Here is a 26,823-nt window from a genome sequence, read left to right on the forward strand (position 1 = left end):
ATTTATTTTTCTGTTTTGTTCAGTTTGCATTAGTAGTCTGAAATGGAGGATATGACCAACGCTATCTACTGGGTGTATTAGAATGTATTTTGGAACAGTACGTTCAATGAACACTACCGAATTTGCAATCGAACCACGCGGAAACAAAGCATGTGTGTTAAACTTTTGACATTATTTCAGATGTGTCTCGTAGATCTACAGTTCTACTTGAAATTGAGTATGCAATCCATTATGAAAGTGACATAATGAATGTTTAAAGCATCTATATATTCGAATAGTTCTGAAAAATAGGTAAAAACAAACGTTATTTCTATATTACTGTTGGATTTCTGGAAACGGAACTTTATAATGTTAGGTTCTTTTCTTACTACGTTTCAATTCCAGAATTTTATCTGTTCTCCCTTTTCTATTTCTTCTTCTCTCCTCTTCTCTCTCTCTCTCTCTCTCTCTGTCTCATTTATGAAGCTCGGTGTAATAGACATCCATTGGTTTCAATTATTCATTGTGTGTGTTTCAGTTTCTCTCTACATCAACCAATGAATCTTGTTTCGTCTCGGTTTTGTTATTTTATTTTATCGAAACTAATACTTGTGTAGTTTGAAATAAGAATTGCGCTCATGTTGTTAGCTAATTTTAGTATAGGAGAGAGGAAAGGAGGAGAGAGAGGGGATCTTTACCTGACACGATTATGGGATAGGAAGGTGTATATTGGGTGGCCTAACTGCAGGGCGTTAGCTGTCGCATTTGTTTTGATGCGGAGTGTACATTAGTCGCTTGCGTTCATCAGGGACACAATCTTCTCTTTGATTTTTTCGTCATAATCATTTTTTTCTTTCCTTCTCTTCTTTTTTCATCGAAATCCCATCTTTGATCATTTAAATGTTCTGTACACAGTTGCATGACTCAATCCTTCTTTTTGAAAGTGCTTCACAACTTCAGCGTCAGAGAGTTACACATTCTTCAGCACTAACTCTAGAACACGAGTTCGGTTGACTTCCGCTTTCGACTGCTGCGTGTTTCCTGCTGACTGTCTCCTCAGCTGATACTGTCTATTGCATAACAGAAGGCGTAAGGTATCAGCGGTGCCAGATCGAGCATGATGCTAGATCTAGCATAATTTGCACGTGTTTAGTATCTGGCATCTTGCTTTTAGCATCCTGCCCAAATCTAGCATAATTTCAGCGAGTTTATCAAAAAGCCGCCAAACCTGAAGATGAGAAAAAAGTTGGCCGTGGGAAGAAAAATAACGACAGAAATGTATCCTCTTCCATTTAATCATTTAGTCGGTAAACCATACAGGCAGTCTTATTGTTCGAAGCAAGTTCGAAACGGCGAGATGTCATCTCTTTACCGATGCCCTTAGAGAAGGGGCGTGGAAATAAAACACAATTTAATGTTTTTGAAAATGAGTTAGAAAACGAGTTTTATTGGAGACGGTATCTTCTTGATGTTAAGATGAAACATATAGCACACAAATGCAGGTGACTCGAAGGCCTTTCGCCATGTGTTTGACCCAGTCCACTCCAAATATGCATTTTTTAATTTTTTATTTTTTTATTTTTATTTATTTATTTATTTTTGTAGCTTCACCCAGGGTTTTCTAATCCTTTGCGAGATCATTTTCTTTGAAAGTATGTAAACAAACGCTTTGTATTCATTTATACGAGATATTTCTCTTTATTCTTTTTAGAAGCCAAGCTTTTCCTGCTCTTAAAATAAAAGATTATTCAGAATAATTTCAAGCTGTAAGTCTGGCAACGACTGCACTAGTTTAGTAGAGTTAAAGATTTGGTGCGTGAAGTATTGATTTCTATCCCCGCATTCTTGCGCTCTGTGTATTTTAAGTTACGTTATCGTATCTCAACTTCGGTTTTCTTTTCTTTAAAAACTTCTGAATTAATAATTATGAGGATCTAGCATAATTTGACCGAATCTAGCATAATTTCGATCAGGTTTTGGAATAATTCCGAGCTATGAGTCTGGCAACGCTGTAAGGCAGCGTTTCCCAACCGGTGTGCCGCGGCACAGTGGTGTGCCGCGAATGGGTCGCTGGTGTGCCGCGAGGAAATCGGAACAAAATTATTAATTCTATAGCAATCAAATTGCAAGACATACAGAAAAAGGTATATTTGTATTTCAAATTACTACTATGAATCTAAAATTTAAAGTTTCATACTGTGTTACTTTTCTGTAGAACATTTTTCTGTACATTTCTAATTTTGAAAAAAAAGTATTTGTTATCATTGTTATGACCATTATTGCTTCTTTATTGTTGCAGACTATTTCGTAACTTGAAATTTTAAAATATTATTCAATCCTTCCGGCAAAGTAAACATGCATACGAATTACCTATATTTGTGTTTTAAAAGTAAAAGAGATTCGTTTGTTCGTTCGTTATTTAGTGATCCTCCTTCTTAATGAAAGGTTGGATACAGTTTTCGAAAAAAAAGTGTATTTTTAACAACTTGAGCCCTATATCTGATTGTAATTGTTTTCTATTTTTAAATTAAAATGAAAAATAAGCATAATGATTTACAACGGGGAAAAAACAGTGGTCTATCTTTCTTCTCTGTGAGAAGGATGTCAGTAATCAGAAAAAAATACGACAGTATTTTATATTTTCAAATAATAATAATAATAATAATATGTGTGCCGCGAGAATTCAAGTTACCCTGAAGTGTGCCGCAAGTTGAAAAAGGTTGGGAAACGCTGCTGTAAGGTATGGAACAGTGCAAACAGCAGTCTTCTCGGTTGCGTATGTCATGATTAATACTCGCTCAAAATAGTGTCTCATTTGAATCCAAAGCAGGTTAGAAATTAAAGAAACACAAATCTCCGGGTGTAGACGAAATTCCGGCTGAGTTAATTTTAGCTGAAGGGGGAAAATTGTGGAACAAGATACACAAACTCATTCTCCTTATATGAAATAAGGAAGAACTACCACAAGAACGGAAAGAATGAATCATTATTCAAATTCACAAGAAAGGCGACAAAGCGGATTGTAATAATTATCGAGACATTTCATTTCTGCCAACATCCTATAAAATCCTCTCAATCTTAACAGGATTGATCCCATACACAGATGACATTATTGGAGATTATCAGTATGGATTTGGACGAAATCAATCAACTATGGACCAGAAGTATACCATTCGACAAAAGAAATGGGAATACAATACCCAATTACATCAGCTTTTTATTGATTTTAGACTCGGTTAGGAGTGAAACATTGTACAACATTCTTGCAGAATTCGGAATACCGAAAGAGCTAGTTAGTTAAGCTAGTTAATTAAAATGTGTTTAAATTAATCCTAAAGTGAAGTCCGAGTAGAAAAATTCTTGTGCACGGTTTCCAAGCCAAGAATAGCCTGAAACAAGTAGAGGCGTTGTCGCCATTATTATTCAACTATAGTCTGGAGCACGCTAAAAGTAAAATCAAAGATAGCAACCAGGGCCTAGAATTAAATGGTATTCACAAGATTATGGCGTATGCTGATGATGTAAATCTGATAGGGGATGATAGGAGAACAATAGAAAGAAATGCAGAGGCCTTATTAAACACTTGCATGGAAGTTCGGTGAGATTGTAATACTGCAAATTATGGATGCGTCAAAGTATCAAATAATACTTTCTATAAAGTGGTGGGTACTTTCAAGTATTTAGGATCAATATTAACAGACCAAAATTATATCCACGAAGAAATTAAATGTTGACTAAAAGTAGGGAAAGTAGGGAAAAGTAGGGAATATTGACTGAAAGTAGTATTATTATTCAGTTCAAAATCTCTTGTCGGGAATTCTGTCGAGGAATTTGAAGCTTAAATATATAAAACCATAATCATGTGCTGTGTGGTTGCGAAACGTGGTCGCTTACTTTAAGGGAAGAACACGGATTTGAGAATAAAATCCTGAGACGAATATTTGGACCCAAGAGGAATGGCGGAAACTTCATAACGAGGAACTATATAATTTATACCGTCTACCAAACATTGTTAGGGTCATAAAGTCTAGGAGACTCAGGTGGGCAAGTCATGTAGTGAGAATGAAAGAAAGTAGGAATGGTTTCAAAGTTTTGACTGGAAACCCAATTGGAAAACGTCCATTAGGAAGACGTAGGTGCAGATGGAGGACAATATTAAGATGGATCTCTCAGAAATAGCAACACAAAGTAGAAACTGGATCCAGTTGGCTAAGGACTGAAGTCATTGGAGAGATTTTGTGAACGCGTCATCGATCTTCCGAGTTCCATAGACCGTACAGTTAGTTACTAGTATTACCTGACCAGGATAGCAGTGCGGTTTTGGGAGGATGGCGCTGCTGTTGTGTTTACATCAGTTTCTTGGCAAGCGCGGTGGGACAGGGGAGCGGAGAGTTTCACTCTGCAGTGTATCCAACGGTTTTTAAAAGTTGCAGTTTGGATGCTATGCATAGCCTAATCTCTTTCCGTTAAAAAAAAAGAAAAAACGCCGTAAGTTATGTGGTTGTAGTGAACCATTCCTGCAGTGATGCAGATGTATTGTGAATAGTGATATATGAATGGAAATTACCAATTTAAGAACAAAATAACACTATTGACAATTCAGTGAGATTCTACCGTGTATTAAGCAGATTGTATAAAAAATGATTACGTTTTATTCGACGTCATTATAAAACAGGAGCAGCCTGTATAACACTGCTCGCTAGTTTGTTCGGAAGTTAATATGGAGGGTGTATTTTTGTTGTAGTGTGGCGATTTCGAAGGTGGACATTTTTTTTTTTTTTTTTTTAGCAAGAACGCCAATGTTAAGTAATTTCTTGCAATTTCTTGCTTTATTTGACTTCTGCAACGTAAAACAAAAAAGTAAGGCCTACCTATTTCAGGTTTTATTTTACATTTATAATACAAAGATGAAAATTCTTAGGTTTTATTTTTAAAATAAAAAAAGTATCCTATTCTGGGGGGAAGCAATCGCCCGGCCCCTGGATCTGTCCCTGACTTGAGCATATGCATGAAGTGGTTTATTACGAACAGGACAAAAAGAACTGTGATAGATTGATTACAAGTAATCCGGTTAGAAACACTGCTGCTAGGATTTTAGTTCTAAAACTGGCCGCCCGCACTCGTTCGCTGGTCACGTAATAGTTCTTTTACTCAGTGAAATATAACGAAAATTCAGAAGGAACCATCTTTGGGAATTTCAGGTTACTTATTATTGATTAACATATATATATATATATATATATATATATATATATATATATATATATATATATATATATATATATATATATATATATATATATATATATATGTGTGTGTGTGTGTGTGTGTGTGTGTGTGTTATGTATCCACATAATTAAAACAATACACAAATAGATAGGTTTGAGTCTATGGTGAATATCAGGAAATAGTATCACCCAGGGTGAGAAATCCCGGGGGGATGAGAGGGATTTCCCCCCAACCGAAAATTTTACACTTGCGTTTCCCCCTCAACAAAATCTGTAAGGGGGGACACCTTAGTAGGAAAATATAAGTAGGTCTATTATGAAAATGTTCAGACAAAATAATTTTAAATGCATGTCTGTTTTTAAAAAAACGTAGTTTATTTGTAAATGGATCAGGTGTTTACATTTTTCGGTTGTTCGGTTGTTGACGAGATGAAGATCTTTATGCTCTAGCGTACCAGTTGCATGCAGAATTGGTAAAATTTCTCAAACAAACAGATTGTTTTTCAATTTCAGTGAACGAATCTACAAACAGGTTTGCGGATAAGCACTTGCTGTTATATGTAACATATGTGGACGAAGAAAATAAACCTTGTTGTCGTTTTTATAAATTAGTGCCTGTACAAAATGCCGATGCAAAATCCATTGAAGAGAAAATTATTCAAGCATTTTCCGAAGATGGCATAGATATTTTTAATCTTAAAGAAAAACTTGTTGGACTTAGTTCGGACGGGGATGCAGTGTTTACTGGCAGAAACGAAGGTGTTGCTGCTCAAATTAGAAGAAATATCAACCCGTGCCTAATTAACGTACACTGCATGGCACATCGAATGGATCTTGTTTCTGAAAAGAGTTTTTGGTGTTGTGAATGTTGTTCACAACTTTGAATGTTTATTAGGCGAACTTTACAAAGTGTTCAGTAAGTCATCTACAGCTGCAAAACTTAAAAGTATCGCGACAGTCACAGATGCTGCAGGACTGCTGAAAATCAAAAGATTGTTTCACATACGTTGGATTTCAAATGAGAAGGATGCATTATTGGCAGTCTTTACATATTTTTCTTGTATAATGCAATTCCTACTTTTGGAGTATGAAAATACTGACCATTTCAACAGAGAGTTTTAAACTGAGTGGTATTTACCAAAAAAAAAAAAAACTGTCGGGGAAAAAGAACATGCTATTGCTCGGTTTTCTTCTGGATATTGCGTTCATTCTGTCTAATATTAGTAAAACGATGCAAAAAGAAGCAGTTTCGTACAGTGAAATAAAGAAAAAATTGAATCTACGATCCAAGCTCTGGGAGAAATGCGTATGAAAGATAATGTCTACCAAAGTTTTTGTAAAGATAAATATTTAATGCACTGCAGACAAGCATCTGTTACAGGGAGTGATGATAGTAAGTTTGATCAAATAAGGGGACAGGTAATCCAAGGTTTAGTAGACGGAGTAGAAAGAAGGTTTTCTTCTAATGATGTGCTAAAGTGCTTTTCAGTGTTTGAAAATAAAGATCGTAATAGCATGAACGGTTTATACGGTAACGTAGACGTATATAAAGCAGCTCAATTATTTGGATTGAATCTTGATACTGCAGTGTCAGAATGATTTGGTTTGATTTAGCTTAACGTCCCACGTTTATGCCTGCTAGGCTAAGGGAGACTTGGACTCCACTTTGGTCGTTCAACTGTACCACACCGGGAATCGAACCAGGGATCATGCTAACCGAAGTCAAGGTACTAGCCACTAGACCAAGCGGGGGTTTTACAGTGTCAGAATGGAGAGAGTACAAGTCAAGTTCTAAGTCGGTAAATGATTTTCAAGTTCTTAAAGCCTTAACTCGGGAAGTTCGTTCTGTGTCATTATCAACTGCTGCCTGTGAACGTGGATTCAGTGTTGTTCATATTAAAAGTTCCGAAAGAAACCGTGTGTTGACGAGTACCTTGCAATCTTTATTGATAATTAAACTCAGTGGATCTCCTTTAAAATTATGGGATGCTGTTACTGCTGCTGATACGTGGGTTTCTTCTGGCCATCACATGTTAAACTCTCGTTACATACGGAAAAAAAGTGAAGTTTAATCTTAAAATTTTTCTCTAAAGTAAGATACGTTATTGCAAACTATATTTTAGGTCTATAAATATAGTAACACAATCATTCAATATTCGTATTATTGTGTCTCTCTTCGGTGCTCTAGTGGCTAGCACGCGCGCACCATCTTCGGTGCACGAGGTCCTGGGTTCAATTCTCGGTGGGAGCGCCTTACAAAAATTTGAACGATTACCGTGGTTCGGATTCCACCTTAAACTGTAAGTCCACATCTCATAGCCTTGCTGCTGAAAAGAATCATTAAACTTAAATCAGCAAATCAATCGTATTATAGTGTTTGTGCTTTTATTTTCTAAAGTTTAACGTCCTACGAATATTCACCAAGGCTAAGGAAGACGGTCATGATGAGATGAATTATAATGGTGGATTAAGAAAGTGGAAGGAAGCGGGAGGACCCCGAGAAAACCCACACACAATTGTTTGTGTACCACAAGCAGAATTCGGCACGAGCTAGGATCCAGCCAATGATCCCACGCACCTGAGGTGAGCGCTCTACCACTGAAGCAACACGGCTTTTTGTTGTCTATCAAGTATTTGTATTAAAATCATAATTGTTATTTAGAATAATATATTCTTGCTAATAATACAATATAGATACATAGTATTATTTAGACTTACAAAGGTGACCGGATATCTGAACGACCAAACTGAAACACTACGTACTTAGCGAAGAAACGAGAATTTCATAAATAATAATAAAAAATATACTCTGACTCTGCAGCTCATGAGGATCTATGGCTGGCCAGGTGGAGGGATTCAAGTTAGTAGTTCTAATGCTTGGTTAGGACATCGGTTCCCAGGGACAATTATTCCTGACTTATAGATCTCTACCGCTATTTTCGTGAATGCAGTATTCAATATGATGGTAAACACAAGGGTACTGTGCTCCCATGAGAGTCTAATGCCTGGACCATACGCACCGAAGTGTATATTAAATGCAGTAGATATTAAATGAATAAATAATAAATGAATAAAGAATTTTTAAATAACAATGACGACTAGTTTGAACATTTATTATTATTATTATTATTATTATTATTATTATTATTATTATTATTAGTAGTAGTAGTAGTAGTAGTAGTAGTAGTAGTAGTAGTAGTAGTAGTAGTAGTAGTAGTAGTAGGGTCTAGTAGTAGTAATAATAATAATAATAATAATAATAATAATAATAATAATAATAATAATAATAATAATAATAATAATAATAATAATAATAATAATAATAATCCATTATTTCAATTTTTTGGAGGCTCCACGAAGCATTAGTGTGGATAACTGAACTTCTTTCCCCGCACCATTTTCAAATGATTTCGCACCCTGGTATCACCCTGACGTGTCTCACTCTGTATCTTTACAGTCTTTCTATAGTCGAACAGTTGGATACTTGCAGTAGATTTATTATAGACATTATCTATAAGTTTTATATAAGCTTCTTCGACACCACTTGTTGAATAACCGCTGAGATCTTCACGGGATCGAAAGCTTTTTCAAAGTCAATAAACGCATCACATAAGGTAATTCATATTCATTTGAATAATCTATCAGTTCCTTCATCACTTGAATATGATCTACTGTGCTATAATACTTATAAATACAGTTTGTTTCTTAGTTGGGCGATGTTTAAATTTATCTAAAGAGAGCATCGGTTTTCCTTTATTTTTTAAAGTAAATCTCACAAACAAAATTTATAGGTCTGCAAGTTTGTAGGTGTAATACGTGTCTTTTCTTACGCAGCAATAATCATGGCACTTCTCCATTTCTAGAAAACTTAATCATTTGGTAGTCATTTTGTATAAATCTATGGTAGGATTTTTTCAGTTTTTCTTCAGTTTACTTCAGGCCCATATCCAAGGGGTCTAGGGGGCTCCATAATTTTTTACTGGGACCCCTAAAATTTTCACGGAATGCTTGCGAATGAACTATAATATGGTGATGAACTATAATATAGTTTGATCGTTCCCCACTAAATTCTACCGCCCCCCCTCCTACATTTTTTGGCTGGCTACGTACGGGCCTGGTTTACTTTACTATGTCTAAGAACATAATCTCCTGAACCTTTCTTTGTTTCATGCTCTTTATATCGAATTCAATTTCCTCTTGCAACACTGGGCTATCCCTGTTTCTTAATCTTTGATTTCTTTCACATGCAGGCAGAGAATGCTAAGAATACTTAGAGTTACAGACTACGTTACTATTTAAACTGACCATTACTACATAAAATGCGAAATTTTTATCATCAGAAGGAAGAGGACTATGGAAGATCAACTGAGGTATAGTAAAAATATTATTTTCTTAGGGCATCATTTGGTTAAGGGGGATAAAAAGAAAAGAAGGTGAACTAATCGAGATAAAATAAGTTTACCTATTTTATTACAGAGAATCAAAATGTAGCAGGACTGGCTGTGCTGGATGTTTTATTAACGGAAAAACTGAAGATCAAGGTATTGGAGATACACAAAACACCTAATTTAGTAGCAAGACAGAGAGGCACAAAACTTTCCCTACATATCGAAGATGTTCCAAAAATTTTCTTCTGACTTAGGCGCCCGTTCTGAAAACCAGGCAACTGCACATTAATACAAAACTAATTTGATACATAATCCTAACGTTTTGATTTATCCATTAGATAACTACTTTTGAGTTATCTAGGCAACATACTTGTATTCTCAGTCGCTATAGCGACCTGGAGGCCGTGTATGAGAATAAAAATAAGACTATGTACTACAAAATTAACTGAGCTTAAAATAGCCTTTTAGGGAGGCGGTTCCCCCCGCCCCCTGTGGATGCATCACTGTTCCATCTCTCCCATTTTCCTTCTATTGCAGCTGGAGGTTATAGATCTGTTTAGTATTAAATCCGCATAATTTGGAAGTCTATCTTAGTTTCACTAGTGTGAAACAAAATTCACTTATGTTATTTTCATCTCCCATTAAACTCTCTTATTTTGCGGGGATAGAAAGCAAAATCGAAAACCTTTCCTGGGGAATCTTATAAAAACTTTAAGGTTAACATTTGAACGAAGTGCAGCGTTCATATATCAGGACAAACGGATGAACAGACGGATAACATCCAAAAATGTTTCTTGTCTCGTAGGCAGAGCTGTGCTGTAGAGGGGGCGAGCAAGGCAACAGCCCCGGGCTCAGAAGTAAAGGGGCACATAATTCGGGAGGAAAAAAGAAAAGAAAATATCAGTTTATAGGTATGAAATTTTTTGACAAATGCATTAGCAGTGAACTTACCTGTGGTCTCACATAAAGGTATTAATTTAACTAGTTTTGTCAACATATCAGTACAAATGTATATGTACTTAAATCCTCTTCCTGCTTTATAAAGTGGTCTTATAATTACTGACGTCGTCAGCTTTTTAAATCTTGGGGGGCGGATAAATCAGAATCAAAATCCTCATTCCGACAAAAATTATATATACAAAGTAGTTTCTTTAAATATATTTGACTAAAATTTGGGGAGATGCGTCCCCCCAACTTTCGTCGCTAACGACGCCCGTGGTATAATGTTACTCATGTTAGGAAAATGCATGTCACATATATAAAATGATAGGGAAAAATATAAAAAGTGCTCAAAATCAAGGAAAAGGAGGGTTTAGTTTTGAAAATTTTCTTACACTTCACGCCAACCATGGCCGGCGTTTCGTGGCTCGTCTCTCGCTCTCACTCATATGTACGGGGGCGCCGTCGTATACTCTCGGCCCGGGCTCTGATTTTCCGCGGCACAGCACTGCTCGTAGGGATAATGAAAAAAGTAAATCCTTCGACATTTGGAATTCAATTTTAAAAAAGTAAAAAGTAAAAACATATTTCGTTCTTTTCTTCTATCGTCGCTCGAAAGTAAAAAAGATATTCTGTAACACAATTTATACAGGGTGTTTCAAAACAACACCGACAATGTTTGAAAAAAATGAAATCTTTAAGTTTTAAGTCCCACGATTATGCCGGTTAGGCTAAAGGAGACGGTGATGATGAGAGATGAGTGAAATGGTGGAATAAAGAAAGTGGGAGGAAACGGGAAAACCCCGAGAAAACCCACGAGCACGGTGTTTGTCCACCACAAAGTCCACACTGCGCTGGGATCGAACCAGGGACCCCAAGCACCGGAGGTGAACGCTCTACCACTGAGCCTATATGCAAGAAATGGATTATACTATTATAGTAGATGGATATCGTGAGATCTTCGCAATAGGTGTATTAAAAATAACACACAAGCGTATTACAAACCAAAAATTATAAGGGGATCGCTGGCAAGAAGATGTGGTAAAATGGGGGTCGTGATAGGAATTAGGTTGAGAACCACTGGTTTAAAGAATAAAGTGTTTAGATAAGTCTTAAAAAAACTGGTGAAAGCACTTTAATTCCTCTTTTAATGTTCGAACATCTGCGGTATAGATAGTGAAGTATGCATTTCCTGAGAGTTAAAGATAAGAACAAGTTGAATCGAGTTCTGAATTGAGCTCTCAATGAATTACGTAACACTGAACTAGGAGATATCGATACGGGGAAACACCAGTATGACGTAGTGTGAAATGATTCACAATTTCGACAATAGATGGCAGAGACGGTAACAGGAAAAGGAGATGTTCCGGCTAAAGTTCGGCCGACAGATGTCAGGATAGACGAACATAACAAAAACGTCATTTCCGGTTGTGAAGCTAAAGCATCGATTACTGACAGTGCGAGTGTAAGGGCGAGCAAAGTTGAATAGTTAATGCTGAAAATGATGTTGGGGTACAGGTTTTTTCACAGTAAGCATTATGCTATTCATGTTTATCAGTGTTGTTATGTATAGACGAAGCCGAAAACGTAGAATGGGCACGGTATTTGTGGCGAAATAACTCGAAATCTCACTCAGTGTTCGCTGCTCTTTCATCTGCATGCTGCAAACACAGGAGGCTGGACCAAGGAAACTAAAATCTCCTGGTGTGAACTTTTGAGATACAAGAAACTATATACTTCGTAAGTAGATGTATAAACACATTATCTTGTTGATTGGTGATGTTTTAAAGTCAAATTCTCACTTATATTCATGCTATTCTGTTTGAAATACCACACACGAGGCCTGGTACCGGAGATGTAAACAACAACATTTAGCAAGGATCTTTTGGATATTTTAAATGCGTTGGTTTAAATTTTGATGCTAAGAAAACCAAGATGCAGTTAAAAATGTCTTAAATTTTATCTTTCTTTAAAATTAAAGTCTAAATAATTTCAAAAAATGCGTGTAACGGGTGGAAAAGTGTGAAAAGTAAGGTAAAAAAGGAATAACCTGGTAAGTTTATATATATTTTAGTAAGTAAATTCTTTAAAATTTGCATGGCAAACAGTATTAAATACTAACTAAATAGTAACTAAAAGAATCGAATTTAAAAGTATTTAGATTTGACGTTGATCAAAAATAAACTTTTCCCATTTTCTAACAATATTTACTTATATATTTTCCTCAACCGGTATTATTATTTTTATTAATATATCAGGAATATCTTTATTATACGAAGTTTTGGATAAAAGTTAACATGCTTTGGTAACATTAAGTATTTTGCGGTCAAATAAATCGTTTTAAATGATGATAATAAAGGCGCTAAATATATTAGTATCATTGCCATATAAATTTTATATTTTCAGAATTTAAAATAAAGAAATAAAACTAATGATCATAAAACTGTATGTAACAACCAGGCGTTGCCCCCCCCCCCCGAGGGGAAACTTTCTTATTTTATATATAAATAAAACTCATCCCAGAGATTGGAGCTCTTAAAAGTAGCTCTAAGTAGCAGTATTACAACCCCCCTCAGAAGTCCATCCTGGATCCGCCCCTAGTAACAACTATGTAAAACCATCATAAAACCGAAAAAGAAGGAAACCGGTGCTTAGTATATCAGAGTAGGTAGAGGCAAAGTACTGGTAAAGGCAAATCTATTTTAGTAGAGCACTAAGTGTAGCAGAACGTTTCTACTTACATTAAGATACTTTATAATTAACTTTTATATATACCAAGGTAATATTATTTTTTATATAAGTCTTATTTACATCAATATTAAATTTAAACTTTTATTTTTCTTTTCTTAATGTGCGCTTTTGCTTCTTCGAAAATCAAACTCTGAACTTTCTTTACTAAATCGTTAGAATGTAGTAACACTAATTGGAATTGCTAAGAGCTTCGTGGTTGAAAAAGAAAAAGAGAGAAAAATTATATTTTAGTTATTATGGAGTGTTTTTAAAGAATGAGCGTTATCAATAAGTAGCAAGAACAGGCGCCCAGCCAGGACTTTTTAGAAATGGTGGTTCGGATTTGGAAATGTGTCCCATTTTTTTCCTTCAAGTTTCATATTTATTCCATACATATGTTCTGGTATGCCATGTAAAGTAATAATACGTGTAGTGTTTTGGGTTTATAAAATAGCTGCCTGACGTCACAACTTATTAAGGGCTTTTGTTGGTCCAACGGTTTGTTATTCAAATTTTCTTCCAAAAATGTTGTTTTGGGGAGGCAAAATCAAAACGTGAGGGGGTTACACTGGGACACTATTTGCTAAAGGACGTGCTATTAACAAGAGTAGATGTAATCACAATTTATTTTAGGTCAGGGGGACTCTGCAGAAAACACTTTTGTAACATGTACACTGTTTATAATACATGTAGTATATTAACATATTGACAGATACGTCTTCCTTAATTCATGTACCTCAAAAATTGTCGCTATGCCGTTATTAATAACGAATATTGTGGCCTCTCCGCAATGGAACTTGGGACCATACCCACAGATATACGTGCTTTGGCCATTAGGCTTTAAGGAACGCATACAATAGATATTTAGTAAGGCATACACATTACCTCTACAGGGGCGGATCTAGAATGTAAAAACTGGGGGGGGGGCAACGAGAACCCGGATTTCTATAGGTATATCATGAGTGTACTATAAACTTTCAAAAATGTATAAATAATAGCTTCAATTATTGTCACTCAAAAAAACTGGGGGCCTAGGTCCCCCGGTCATGGGGTAGATCCGCCTCTGTACGTCTGATGCTATTCTCTACATTAATCAGAGAAATTTTGACGCAAGGAAGCGTCTCCGAAGGGTTCGAGGGATGAGTGCTCTAGAATAGTGTATCTCAATTATTGAAAAATGTTTTTTTATTAGATGGAGTTACGCGGGGGGGGGAGGGGAGGGAAGAGACAAATGAATCAAGTTGTAGTATAAAGGAAAAGTAAATTCAAGTCTTTAAAAGCGCATTAAACAATCCTATGCACAAATATATTATTCATGAAACTGCAGATACGATAAGCATAGACTTTTAGGGTTTGTGGGTGTTTAGACTGATTCCCTTCCAAGTATCCTTAGTGAAAAGTGTTATCAAGAGTACTTAAGATGATTTCATTAGAATGATACATGTAGGATAATGTGCGTGCAAAGAGAACATTTTCTATACATTATGTATATGTCACTACACTGTATTTTGTGACGAACAACTATAAACAAATATAATGCAAAATAACTTGTCTTAAATTGCTGGATATTATTATGCTATTGCTTAGCTTCGATTAGACAAGAAATTAGTTTTAATTTTTCTTTGTAAGCACAAACTTCACAATTTTTCTAATTCATATCTAAGACCTTGCTTCAACATTGATAAATATTGATTTTTCTCCCCTTTTTTAATTGTTTATAAATAATTAAATATAAATATCACATTGTTCAACCACCTGAAAACAGTACGATAAAGAAATACTGAGTGTAAGATCGTTCTTTAAAATTTGATGTTTTTGCGTTCAATACGTTACCATTGTTAGGACTCGACCCTAATGAGGATTCGTCTTCGTATTTTGTCTTTAATAATAAAAACTCTGACAAAGGCATTTTCATTTTGTCTTGGGTGGGATGGAAAAAATGAAATGAAATCTTTGAGTTTTACGTCCCACGCTTATGCCGGTTAGGCTAAAGGAGACGGTGATTATGAGAGATGAGTGAAATGGTGGAATGAAGAAAGTGGGAGGAAACGGGAGAACCCCGAGAAAACCCACGAGCACGGTGTTTGTCCACCACAAAGTTCACTTGGCGGGGGCTGGGATCGAACCCGGGACCCCAAGCACCAGAGGTGAACGCTCTACCACTGAGCCACCGCGCCCCCCCTTGGGTGGGATGGAGTGTGTAATAAGAGGACAAGTTTAAGTTACGAATGGAGGGAAACGTAAAAGTCGTGGCCCGTGTATTTATATTTTTGTACTTCAAACTACGTGAATTCAAATATACTTTCATTCCATATCAGATAGGGTAAAGTTTGTAACAGCTTTTGTCCCAAAAACTTTTTGTCCGGGGAAGGAAGCAAAATCAAAATTTGAAGGGCATGCAGTGAGACACCATTTGCTAAAGGATGTGCCCTGCAAAATAGTGACAGGTGATCGCGAATTTATTTTTTCTTAGCTCCGCATAGAAGGGTCAGTTGACCAATTCCGGAGGCAAGGGCATTAAAACTCTCCCCCTTAGACGTTCCTGGAAAAAACACTGGTCGAAGATAAGGGCAAAAGTTGTGGGTTCAAGGAATCTGCTCGTAAGCCGTGTTTTTGTAATTTTTAATTTTGTACTTCAAGTGATATGAATTCTAAAATTACTCGAAACTTCTGTTACTTACGAGAAATTGTCTTTCTCATAAAATTCTTTAAAATAATTAATTTGTTTATTGTACTACCTCTTTTTCTCTCTTTTTTTAAATGTTCATTTAGCTTCGAAGGCAGACGTGTCCTTGTTCTATCATAAGGAGCAAAAATTAAATGTCATACTGTATGTGAAAGTCTGCATCAACTCAAACACAAGTCAGCGGAATTCTTGTTCAACCGACTATTTTCTGGCATTTTCTTCTAAGCAAATACTTCATGCCAAAGTTGGCTGGTTAATAAAAAAAAAAAAAAAAAAAAGTTTAAACCAAAAAATGAAAAATGTTCGTAAAAGTGTGTGTTCGTAAAACCTTGATGAACATACATTTGTGAGTTATCACGTGTCACTCCCGCATATTATTCGTATTATATTCGGATCTAAATTCCCCATTCCTCACTCGAAGACATTATACTACAAAAGCAACTATTTTTTTTATAAGTTTATGAAGGTTTCTTTTGTGATTTTTTTATGGTTTGTTATTATTGTTATGCAATTGCAATCAAAGAAAAATTCTAAATATTGTTTCGTTTTAGTAATGTTTACTATTGATAAAATACATCGAAATACCGTACTTTTTTGAGGGGGGTCATACAAACTCCATGAGAGGCATTTATTGAAATCAGAAGTATCTTTGGTATCTATTTATGTATAAATGGGTCAGAGCCAAAGTGGACTCAAATAATTCTTATCTTTATTCACTTTTCTTACTGATATGCAAATTAAGTCGTATTTCTTTAATTTGGACTAATAAAAGTCGTAGTGAACTAACTTGGACTTAATTAGTTCTTCTGTACTCTGCAGTATTTTGAAATTTTTCATATGTAATTCTGTATAATGGTTTCACTTGTGCAACTGTTTATCTTTTTGTCCTTCTGAAATGATTCTTGACATTATATTAACAAATATGTAAAGATCAGTACAACGTATTTTTATTAGTTCTTCGTGAGTGAGTCGGCAGACATATCTCATTTGTGGCCAATTAGTCCCGGTTTCGAGTTCAAATGGAGGACAATTTGTTTCGGATGTAAGTCGAGAAACGGTTTGGACTCCGCTTTTAAGTTTATGTGACCCCTTCCAGCATAACCCGGTTGTTGCATAATAACACCAAGGTGAAACAAACTTATTTCTATCCATATGTGACATAAATACATAGAGGAAATCTGCTTCACGCTAAAATAAGTAACAGTAGCTCTTTTTTTTAAAAGATGATATTTAAAACATATAAAAAGAAGGTAAAATATAATATTTTGAAATACATTTTCAAAAGCTTATGCATGAATAGTATGAAATGTGGTTTAAATGCAATGAAACGTAGGTTTTATATTAATTCCTAGTAAAACTCGTTGTACTAGTGAATCTTTCCCCTCATAAGGATAGCCTGAGGAGGTTGACCGTTTAACTACATTGTTAATCTTTGTTTAAAATCGTACAATAGAAACAGTTGTTTTGCGATATAATAATATTCGAGTGAGTTTCATAAGTCTTCAACATTAATTTAAATATCATATCAGTGACGCATGCAGGACATTTCCAAGTTGGGCTAAAAAGATCTACACATAAGCGCAGTCGCAAATACACACTCACACACCTTCAAACACACGAGAACATAATACTTAATGGAAAACAACAATTATTTAGACACACTTCGAAACTGGTCGAATGAGTTACGGTTTAGCGTCTCTTTCAGCACCGAGACTATATGACAAGTGGACCTATTACAGCTTAACGTGGAGTTTTTTTTACCACATTAGCTCCCGCTGGGAATTGAACCCAGCTCTCCCGCGCCGAGGACGCGTATGCTAACCGTATAACCACAAGGGAACTCCTGCGTAAATTTATTAACTATAGTAAATATACTGTATTAGTACTGTAGTATTTCATATAGATACTTAAATACAATTGTGAGAGTTAGCAAATCTAATATGTTTTGACATGTATTACGAAGAATTGACCCCATCCGAAATTAAACGTTGGATTCGGGCTGCAAGTAATCAGTATTAAGTATCACTATGGTTTGAAAGATTCGTAGTTTATTCAAATGTTATGTTTAAAAGCAAATTTTTATCAGCATAACTGTCTACACAAATTATTCTATTTCGAAAATCCAGGGCAGGCAGTTATCTCCGCTTGTCCCACTCTGTGAATGGTCATGTAACGTAGATTATGTACTCGGAGTGTACTATATTTCCTCGCACATGCCCTTCTGGAAGAAGATAGCAAAATCATATATGTGACCCTAATATGGCGATTAAATTTGCTATTGAGGGCTCAGTGGTAGGGCGTTCATCTCTGGTGCTTGGGCTCCCTGGTTCGATCCCAGCTCTGTGTGGACTTTCTGGTGGGCAAACATCGTGCTCGTGGGTTTTCTCGGGGTTCTCCCGTTTCCTCTCACTTTCCTCATTCCACCATTTCATTCATTTCTTATCATCACCGTCTCTTTTAGCCTAACCGGCATAATCGTGGGACGTAAATCTGAAACATTTTTTAAATTTGCTATTCCTGATAATACGATGTATAGTAACTTTCAATATAACAAACTTGCAAAAGTACCAGTATATACATTCCAATACAGTGTATGGGCTGTATTTTCGGATTGTATTGTGGGGATCTCCCATATTTATAGTCTAAAAATTCGGGATACCTTATGAAAAATTATAGAATATTCATTACTATGCATTTGCCTCTTGCTGAAGTGTCAGGATTAAATGATAAATCTACACTTCCCAAAAGTGAAAGACAGAAAGTTATTCGTATCATTTGGGTATCGATGACTATTAAAAATTGATTTTTTAAAAGAAATATTCGGGACATTTGGAGGGTTGAAAATTTGCTGAGGAACTGTCCATGTTGGTGCCCAGGGAGGTGATGTTAATCTGGGACTGTCCCGGCTAAAGCAGGGCGTCTGGGAGCCCTATATATGCGCAAAGTTGCAGCATGAAGTGATTCTTTCCTCATTTCCTCCTCATTCTTGACAAATTTCAACTCCTCTGGAATTATAGTGTTTCCCATGTAACACTTTTTTCTTGTGTATATGCGGTATCTCAAAATTTAAGTCAAAATTGCTGTCAGAAAGTACATTATATTTGCTGGGAAATACGGTATTACTTGAAATCAAGTTTCGAAGCGGATTTTTCGAGCAATTGTACTAAAATTTTATCTTTCACTTTATTGAGAGACGATTAGCCACTGAAATATATTTGTAGGAAATTTAGTGAAACTTATGGGAATTTTTCGCAAGTTTTCCGGTTAAATTATAATTTCAAGAACACTAAACAATTTATATAGCGTAGCTTCAGTTATACTATGTAAACCAACAGAGGTTGACTCACCGAGATTCTGAACACTCTTCTGGCGATATGATTAGCGTACACGCCTTCAACGCGAGAGATTCTGATTCAGTTTTCGGTAGGAGTTCATGTAGTTTGGGTCCTACGTTGAACTGTAAATCCACGTCTCATAAGCTGGAGAGGATGTTAAACTCCAAAGCCAACTATTCAAACCCTGCTCCCGCCAAGTGAACTCTGTGGTGGACAAACACCGTATGCGTGGGTTTCCTCGAGGTTCTCCCGTTTTCTCTCACTTTCTTCATTCCACCATTTCATTCATTTCTCATCTTCACCGTCTTCTTTAGCCTAACCGGGATAAACGTTGGACGTAAAACTAAAAAAAATATTTTTTTTTCCAAAGCCGGCTAACCAACCAACCGAGACTATTTGAAGACGATAAGTACCAGACGCGAGCGTATTACCCACGCGTATACCCAGTAGCCACAATAGGTGTTTGAGAATATTGTTTATGCTGTTTGGCAATTGAGAAAATAACTTTTTTTTTTTTTTTTTTTAGTTAAACTCATTTTTCGTATTGCAGAAGGGTGAAATTCTTTTTTTAGCCTTGATAGCTAGATTGTGTTAAAACTTTAAATCGTATCTGTCTTTTATACTTCGTGAAGTTTTCACAGAGGAAATACGTAATAAATCAAGGCATTTTTTGATAAACTGATAATTCAGTTCCTGCCGATTTTTTACAGTTCTTTGAGTTAATATGAGAGTTAAAGAGGGTGTTTCTTCCGTATTTTATTTATAAATATTTAAATATGTAATTGTTAATTCTCAATATTTAGTATATTTTCCCAAATACGGTTCAAGTTTAATTGTTCTTCTTTTGTTCTCCCTACGGGTACTTGTCTCTTGTTTTCCTATCATCAATTGGAAAACTTTCTTTTCTTCATTACTGATTTTTAGGTGAAGGAAAAATGTTGCTTAGAAAGAAACCAGGTTTTCCCGCGGAATTTCAAAATGGGAATGTGGAATGGATTCGGAAGAAGGGGAGTAAGCATATCCAGGATGGTGTCCGTGATAAGTAGGAGGCAACATAACGTTGCCAGGAATTTAGCTTTGGAGGCGTTATTATTATTATTATTATTATTACATTTGTGGACAATACGCTGAAAATGCACCTATATATAGGTACAGTATATAACAGTTATAAGAAAAGATGCCTTATAGTCTTTAAACAAACTACATTCGAGGACAAGTACATTCAGAAGTTCTTGTCGTTTCAATCTTACGAACATCTTCACTGAAATAAGTAAATAAATAATCTGCTGTACAGTATATGCTAAGTTTATATGTTTATTCCCAATTCCTTTCTACAATAAGATTTCAAAAATCACAAGTTTTTTAAATGTGCCGTTTTCGCTTTTTTAAAAGTTTTTATTTGCCAGTTCTTTTTTCAAATGTCCAAAAAGTTGCTGTTATTTTTCTATTCAACGTTTCAACCCATAAGGTTAATATTGTCACTAGGGCGTTGTTAAGGTTGATATTCTTGTGTTAGGCAACCAGTCGAAGAGCTATATGTGGCGGGTTGTCGGACATCGCAAGCGCTTTGCTTTAATCTGAATGGCAAAACCTATTGCATCATTGCATGCTGGCAACATCAAAGGCCTGTAGAGCCACAATGAATTAATATGGGAAAAATCCATCTACCACTATTTATCAGTTCTCCAAGTTTGCCACAAGCTCACCTGATATTAAAATGCTACGTTTTATGTTTATCTATAGTAATTCATTTACTTTGTGAGTCCTCCCGTCCTTCACTTTTGTCTGCTGTAAAGGAACATGTCCAAATATAGTGAGAAACTGGGAAGAAGATCCATGTTCAAATTAGAATGATTCGCTGTGTAAACAGCGCAGGCTCAGCTAGTAATAAACAATGTACCTTACATGAACAACCCCGCAGACCGGATAATCCACGCACGAATGATCGGAAGTATGATATACTTTTATTTTATGAGTACAAAAACAAAGTTAATAAATACAATATAAAGACTATGTCGTTACTAATTGATGGACTTGTAGCTACATCACATTAAGATAAATGAATGAATAAAATCAATCAATAAAAGGGAATTGCTTGGGTGTGATTTTCCGTTAACGACAAAAAATACGGTATGCTCTAGACCAGCGTTTCCCAACCTTTTTCAACTTGCGGCACACTACGGGTGTAACTTGCGCATTCCTAATGGTAGAAATGCATAGTAATGTGAAATACAAAAATATACATTTTTCCCTATGTCCTGCAATTTGGTTGCTATAGAATGAATAATTTTGTTTCGATTTCCTCGCGGCACACCGGTTGGGAAACGCTGCTCTAGACACATGGAGCCTTATGAATAGTCGTTCTGACGCGTTATTAGCGTCATACTAAAGAGTTCGACTAACTTTTAAATGCAAATTGCATATAGTTACTTTCAAATAATCATATCTTACGCTCTAATTGGACTACACATAAAATAAGAAGTAGGATATGAAGAGTACGACAATGATTCAAAAGATGTATGACTCATGTATATTCAACAAATCCTGTCCTCAGCAAGGGGGAAGGTGTAAAATGGCCCCTCATGTTTGACCCTTATATTGTTCTGGCCCGCGCTGTGTTAGAAATTGACCATGATTGCTTTAAAGAATCGAATATTTCAACAACTGCAAAGGTACAAATCGCACAGTATAAGAAGTGTGATTAAATTACTGTACTGCGTACCTCTATTACAATGAAACGGAAATTGTAACTCTAGACCATGTACATTTACTGCTGGTAGTAGCGCTATCATGCGGCGCAGCGGTAATGCTTTTGCTTCGACTGGAGCCGACGGCGACATTTTCAATGCTTCGCCAGAGATTTCAGTGTGGATTTCCTTTCAAGCTGTATCAGGAATTCATTAAATAAATAAATAAATAAATTTAGTTTCATATTATAAAACCACAGTACATTTCCATAATAGGAGAATTCAATATTAAAGCCGGAAGTAATAGATCTATAACTTCCGGCTGTAATAAAGCTCTCGCTATCTATTACCGTTTTTGCTCAATGGCGATCAACGTTGACACTGGATAATTGACCGAAGTATGGTTATTTTTGTACTGGTGCGCAATGGGTTATCAATTATCCATCGCTGGCCTAGATGTACGTCGCGTGATTGTTATTTGTTGTAGTGCACATGAAATCTTTACGATTGTTACCTTGTATGACTATCTAAAATAATAATCTCCTTGCGGTGGATGCACTCATTTGTTTCAGTCGTTTGTACAATCAGAAACAATATTAAGTATAGGTTGGAGCTGTCATTTCTTATACCTCCAACCTATACTGAATATTGTTTCTGACTGTACATGTAATTATCCTTTATTATTGAAAATAATCTTTTGAATACTAATTCACTGCATCTTATACCAATTTGGATTTGTCATTAGCTGCCCGTTTTCAGTATTACTAATCATATTTGGGCTGTCGAATGGATAACCTTAGGAATTTGCTGTAGTTTGGAGGACTTCAACTAAAAGCTTTCTAGGTCAAATGACGTTACCTTTTTGGGTTTATGTAGTCTACGGAGTTAGATTTACGACTTATATATAGTAATAATGTGGTCCAAAAATTTCGAATAACCGAAATAACATGTGGAAATTTTTGCGTATGGAATAATGATATGGGACATGCTTTTGGAATTTGAAAAACTTTTCAAGCATTTTGCCAAGATCCCTGCATGAAAGAACACCAAAAAATGACAAAAAAAAAAAAAAAAAAAAAGCTTAATGATAGATACGTTTTATGTTACAAATAAATTCTTGACACCTTAAAAATCCCGAGCCCTATAAGTAGTATCGAACCAAATATCCCGAATCCGAGAGTCGGGTGGAATGGGACACCGGGTCATTCGGGTTTGGGTCTCACTTCTCTGAACCGATCTGACTCAGACCCGGCGATTCGAAAGCAGCCGAAATACCAACTGCAGCATTACTGCAGAATTTTATAATTGATTAATGATATTCACTACTCGAAGTCAAACATTCATTTGTTTGATTATGGCATTTCTTAAGAGACATTTAGTTTGTTTGTTTGTTTGTTTGCATATTTCAAATATGATTTCATACTGAAAAATAATACAGTGGTTTCTGAACATACGCTCTACAAAAAGAAGTAACAAACCATTATTTGGTCTCTGCGGGATCTTCTATACAAGGAGCAGAGAGTGATATTTATTAGAATTACATAAATATCGTCTCCTCATACGACGATGTTTCATCATCTCTAGATCATGCGGGTCACTCTACTTGGTAAATCATGGGTCTGTCCTAATCAGATAGGTTGCTCCGGGTCATGGGTCTCACTGCCTCTCCGTCTTCGGTGTCACGGGTAGTGTTGTTGACGAGGCAATAAATAAGGCTTTCTCGTCTCGTCTTGTAAATTTATGTGCAAAATTTATGCACTTTTTTTTTTCATATTTTCGTCTAAAATTTATCACAATCTTTCTGCGTTACGAGAAGTCAATGAAGGGTATGACATAAGCACATTTATTATTGGAATATATTGTGGAATGACTTAGTCTTTGAACGTTGATAAATGCTCTTCATTGGTTTTACCATCACATCAATTTATAATTTTTATACCATGATTCATGTAAGACTAAAACATTGTTTGAGATCTGAAACTTAGGTGAAATAGTGCTGCTCACGAGACTCGCGAAAATTTCTCGTCTCGTCTCGACTATCGTCTTGTTTTCGATACGAGACATTTCTTGTCTCGTGAATGTAACCCGTTCTATGCTCGAGAGATCAAGAGGCTGTGAGGTTAGTAACAAAGCTCAAGAGAGCGAGAGCCCCGTTGAAGAAAGCGAGCCCGTAGTGATTTAAAGAAGAAAGAAAGAAAGTGAGTTTCGTTTCACAATGTGACACTACGGTCGATTTCCTAACTGTCTGGATTCAATACTCAAACTTGAAGAAGAATATCCATAACTACTGGTTCCAATAGAGTAATAAGATCAGGGACGCTGAATCCATATCAAAATTTCATTATTCGCTAACGCTTACTGTTTGGCTCTGTGGAAAAGAACATTGAAACCGGAAGTGCTAATTTATTACTTCGCTTCCGGTTGCCTTAGAGGAATAAAATCAGAGGATAAACATTCTCGTGCAGTTCTGAGTCCATATCAAAGAACTGCTTGTCGCTACCTACTTCTAGTTTATCCATTATGCGATAAATGTTGTAACCGAAAAATCGTAAGGGCCCCGTAGCCAGTTGTAATGATGTGAACAGACTTTGGGAGAGATGGCTTTAATTCAGCTCAAATAAGGAAGAGACTATGTAGATTCTATATTCCAAAAGCAAATTGTTCTAAAATGGATGGAAATCACCAAGTACTTTGTACTTTTGAACAATTCTCTGTCCTCTCATCCGTCTGTCATGCGCCTGTACATACTATCTAGATATGTATAGTTTCTTTCTTTTGATCCGTTTTAGGATAAGTTCCATTCTCATAAACATCAGCTCCAAGTTTTGTGCTTCCTAATTGAGGCAGGAAATCAAGTCTTGAACCTTCAGATGATGTCTACCGAGCAGTTCATTTATCTTATTATTTTATTCTTCTGCCGCATTATTAATCCTGTGCCTTCGGCGGTTGCAAATCCATTTGTTTACTGGAATATCTCCGTTTCCCATCTACTACTGTACCAAATAATTCAAGAAATCTTCTAACTTTTCTTTAACAGTAATTTCACAGTTGTTGAGTAACCAGCCTTAATCCTGGAAATATATTTATGTTATCCTTGGTGTTCTCGAGTCAGCATGAATAATATCAATTTGTGTAAATTGCTTATTGCAGCTCTTAAATGCGTTCTAAACCGTTTGACGAACCTATTGGCCACGTTTGACGATTCAGGGCTTCTAGATGCAGTCATTTGATTACGTAAACACAGTAAACAAATGTTGAGCTGTCGTAATCATCTTAGGTATGTATCAACTATTCGTGTTATATTTATGTAATTTTCTTACTCAACGGGCTTCGGGTAGTTTATAGCCTCAGTATCAGTATTCATTCTAAATTTCGTACAAGCTTAGACGATGATTGAAAAGTGTGGCCGCGATTGTCACAGCTCATATTTTTCACATGATCGCAATTGTCATATATTCAACGTAACAATCTTCAAGGGAGAAAATTTTGAATTTTCGGCGGGTTTCTCCCCTTCTGGTCACTCCTTGAGTTTATCGCTGATGGTGCTGTATCTTAATTTAGATCATTTTAGAGGTGTGTTATTTCAGAAATTATTCATTCTGTCTTAACGTTAATGAAGCCATGTTTAAGGAAAGTTTAGAAATACATCAAAAGAAAGAACATAGATTTGTTGTTTACCAACTACATAATTCTGAAGTTACTTCATTTTTATACACAGTGTGTTCGTAGGGGACTGTTTCTTACGAGCCAGAATTTTCATAATGAGATACGGGACAAAGCAGGTATCTTTCAATAGAAACTAATACGCTTTTCGAGACAAGACATCATTTTCACAACCCTTTTTGAGACGCCGCAGTCTTAACTCCTGTTCCAAAGGCTACCCTAGTTAGGAAAGCAATCTGACCTTAGTAATTTGCGGGAAACGAAGCATGGTTCCCACTTCTCGAGTGAATCAGTCACCCAACTACCAATAAACAACAGAAGTTTTATATAGCGTATAGCTAAAGCTGCATCTAACCAGACAACAGCTGTCAACTGTTTAGTAGACACAATCTATGGTCTCTGAAGATATTTTGAGTGACGATGTTCCTGCTTTAAACTAGGGATGTGGTCATAAAAGAGAAAAATAAAGTAACCGAGCGCTCTGGAAGAATTTGTGCAGCGGAGCATATATGTGTGAGAAGGGATGGGATGATTTTCATGGTGAGATACTGTATGTAGGTAGACAAAATTTTCATTTTATATCGTGGTTATTTATATTTCTATACGTTCATAGGATTTATTATTATTATTTGCAGATTTTATATCTCATACCAAGGTGTTATGAAAATGTCTACTGTAGTACGTGCCTCAATTATTTGAGGACCACACTTTGTACTTTTATCATGTTATAGCTACAGGGAAAACGAAACCAACAATTTATTAGCACGAACTGTAATATATTGTACTTTCATAATCCATTAAGAAAATGATTTGTGGAAAGATAAAACGGCGTTCTGTAAAGGTAAAACTAATAAAAGAGTCCGTGTCGACCAGATTTAATAGAATTTAGAGAATTCTGAATTTTCCAGGAGCGTCACAATTTGTAAGAAGAAATAAATAAGGAACCTTCAGTTTCGACTGAATTTCTTCTTTAAATATGCAATAAGCTACATTTATTTCCTTTTCACATAGTAGCACGGAACGATATGAAAGAAAGATACAAATAATAGTGTCGCTGGCAGCTCAAGTTGTAGAGCATCTGTCCAGAAGGAGCAAGGTTTGATTTCCCACTAGCCCGATAGTCAGATTTTTTTTTGTATGCATGCTTTCTTAACGAACTACATAGTTATTGGCTGTGATTTTCTATAT

The 26,823-nt window shown here is 35.9% G+C and overlaps 1 long non-coding RNA gene across 2 annotated transcripts in view; it reads left to right on the top strand.

Annotated features, from left to right (window-relative positions):
- Window positions 1–11,938: 11,938 nt before the first annotated feature.
- LOC145679733 (uncharacterized) overlaps window positions 11,939–26,823 on the top strand; it is a 503,930-nt gene continuing 489,045 nt past the window's right edge. The window contains exon 1 of one of the 2 annotated variants that reach the window (XR_014130514.1): window positions 11,939–12,274. This is a non-coding gene — a long non-coding RNA (uncharacterized LOC145679733). The remainder of the gene's footprint in view (window positions 12,275–26,823) is intronic. The other variant, XR_014130515.1, reaches the window with a different exon arrangement.

The sequence above is a fragment of the Thermobia domestica genome, chromosome 2, assembly GCF_964235325.1.
Source record: "Thermobia domestica chromosome 2, izTheDome1.hap1.1, whole genome shotgun sequence".
Classification (NCBI taxonomy): Eukaryota; Metazoa; Arthropoda; class Insecta; order Zygentoma; family Lepismatidae; genus Thermobia; species Thermobia domestica.